The sequence below is a fragment of the Cyprinodon variegatus genome, unplaced genomic scaffold (genome assembly GCF_000732505.1).
Source record: "Cyprinodon variegatus isolate N-32 unplaced genomic scaffold, C_variegatus-1.0 Scaffold1123, whole genome shotgun sequence".
Classification (NCBI taxonomy): domain Eukaryota; kingdom Metazoa; phylum Chordata; class Actinopteri; order Cyprinodontiformes; family Cyprinodontidae; genus Cyprinodon; species Cyprinodon variegatus.
Window position 1 is genome coordinate 37910 of NW_015151576.1, and position 3031 is coordinate 40940.

Below are 3031 nucleotides of genomic sequence, written 5' to 3' on the forward strand. Positions count from 1 at the left end.
ACATTTCCATTGAAAAAGTGCGTTGAACATTAACTTTCAGTTGGTCATTTGGTTGTTATTCGTTTCATAAATAGTGTTTTTATTTAGTTCCTGGCATTTTGTTTCTGTGAAGATCCCAGAGTTAATAATATTAGGCTTTACGTTTATGTGAGGCTTGTTGGAAAACAATAAATTTTTGCGATCCTCGCACTTTTTCCTGTGCAAACTGACCATGGCCTCCATCAGAGAAGGGACCTATATGTCTGGGGCACGCCTGGTCTAATGGCTCCTTCTTCTGTGGGATTAGTGCCACTGTGGATAAAGCAGATTTGGTTCTGGGGTTGATTTAAACATATAAAAAGTTTGTATCTTAACACAGAACCTTTTAGCTGAACATAACAAATGGCTAGACATGCTGTTTATGCTAACTATCTCAACAGGAATGTTGCATGTTTAGGGTTCTGGGGATTGGATCTGAGGTTGATCCAGAATGGTGGAGAGTCAAAGTTATCTACTCTCTGATAATTTGACTGAATTCCTTATATTTTCATACAATGTTGTATAAGAAAGGAGCTTAAAGTATTAGCTTAAAATACATTTTAAAGAAACACCGTTTGCAAGTGGGCCTAGCAGTCAACTTATACCCCATCCTCACTGTGTGGAAACCAGTTTAAAACTGGGACCAATGGGCTTTTAGTTGCCATGGGAACAGCTCATTGACCCGTGTTTAAATCTCTTTGGCTCTGTTCGGCATGCTACCATTGAACGCAACATACGGACGTCAACACACCGCACCATTAGCTTCTGATTTAACAAGCAGAAACAAATCTGTTTACATTCGATAAATATGGAGCAGTTCTGGTGACAGGGATCCAGACAGACAATAGAGAGAAACTATAAAGCTACGCCCTGCCTTCCTACCATGTTGCTCTCCATTGTTTACTTCCCTGATTTCTGTCCTACTGGTGACATCATCAACGCTAACCCAGCTGGATGGTGTCATTAGACACAAAGCAGCGGAGGGACAGACCACTCAGTTTTTTTTGCCAGTGGGAAGGGAGCCAAATAACGATTGTTAGTGGGTCAACCCGTGTTTGAAAAACAGGGCTTAGCCCACTAATTTCAGTAGGATTGAGGCTTTAGCTTACATCTGAAAATCTAGCAAAGACATGGCAGCAGCATGTTGGTATTCCTATTTTATGTACAGCCACAGTAGCTTTAGTGCATTAAATTATTATTTATACAAAGTGATTCAATTTTTTTGTTTTCTCTCAATATTCTGGGATTTTTTGATTGAAAATAACTCCAGTGATCGTAACTGACCTAAAACATGAGGTTTCCCTGATTTAGGCAATCAGAGAAAAATCATGTGTCTATCTATCTACAACATAGAACCAGGATTATGGGTTTGGGTTGTCTTCTGAAAAGCTGACTCTCCCATGAGCTAAGTCTGGTGTTCAGTAGCAGTCCAGACAGCTAGGCTAATAGCTGTAGCCTGTTGTGTAAGCTAGCTATCTGTGAAGATTCTCAGTCATGCAGCTCATGGTCAAGCTTGAATAGTTCAGTTTAGGCAGTGGACGTGAAATTTTCTAGATGTACAGTATATTAATCTCAGTGCTCCCCATCATCCGTTAGAACTGAAGAAGTCTTTTGGATGAGCAGAGAAACGCTTTTTGGAAAAAAACGCAATATTTATTGATATTTAGCGTGCTAAAAGAGAAAATAAGGAAGTTAATTCTTCCAAGTCCTTTTTTCATACATCTATAAAAATCAAAGTTCCTAATTCAATATTCAGATTGTCAGTTAAAATAAAATTTCAGCAAGCTAAATATTTATTTCTCAAACTATATATTAAGTATTTTAACTAAATATTTATTTCCCAAACTAAATACTTAGTTTGTTGTATAAATACAGTTTGCAGGGTAAATATTTAGCTATCTTGGTGCTTGCTAAATATTTAGTTTTCAAATTAAATAGTTTGTTAAATAAATAAAAAGCTCTAAATTTAAATTAAATTAATTTTAATTTATATTTGCAAACTAAATATTCAGCTAGCTTGGTGCTAGCTGAATATTTAGTTTGAAAATTAAATGTTTCATTTGTTAACTGAATACTTAGCTTCAAGCTAAATATTTTAATGTAACAGATTTTAACCCCTGAAGGATTGTCTTCAGATGTCTATCACACAATGGCTCCTTTAACCAAACTAAATCCTCAACATCACCAGGAAGCCATAATAAAGTGTAATGGTGACCTTTAAAAAACATATCCACACAGCAGTTACATGTTTCAGGTGAGAAAATGCCTCTAAAGTAAATAAATCAGATTCTAAAACAATCAAGTGGAACAAAGTTGTTCAGGTGAGTAAAGGCCAGCGTTAGAAATCCGACCTTGGTCGTCCTTCAGGTGATATTTAAAGGTAAAACCAGCATGTGTGAAATCCATTCACTCTTACACACACATGTTTACATCCAAACAAACGTAAGACACCCACATGGGTGAACTCAGATAACCATAACTACAGGGCAAAACTGGGAATTTAACCCAGGACTGGGCAGTGGCGCCTTCAGAAATGTTTCATAGGGAGGGCCAGATGGGGCCACTAAAAATATTGGGGTGGCCACTGAAACTAAAAGACATAATTTCAGGGTTTGTATCATATCTTGGTGTATTTTGTGATTTTTATTATTATGTTGCTGGCTGTGCATAATGGGAATAAAATGCTAAACTGATTCTACTACAATTTACACTGGCCAGTGGGGTGGCCAATGGGGTGGCCAGGGGAGGCCCATGGGGTCCTCAATGGGTTGGCCAGTGGGGTAGCCAGTGAGGTGGCCTGTGGGGTAGCCAGTGGGGTGGCCAGGGGAGGCCCGTGGGGTAGCTAGTGGGGTGGCCAGGGGAGGCCCATGGGGTCCTCAATGGGTTGGCCAGTGGGGTAGCTAGTGGGGTGGCCTGTGGGATAGCCAGTGGGGTGGCCAGTCGGGTAGCCAGTGGGGTGGCCAGGGGAGGCCCGTGGGGTAGCCAGTGGGGTGGCCAGTGGGGTGGCCAGGGG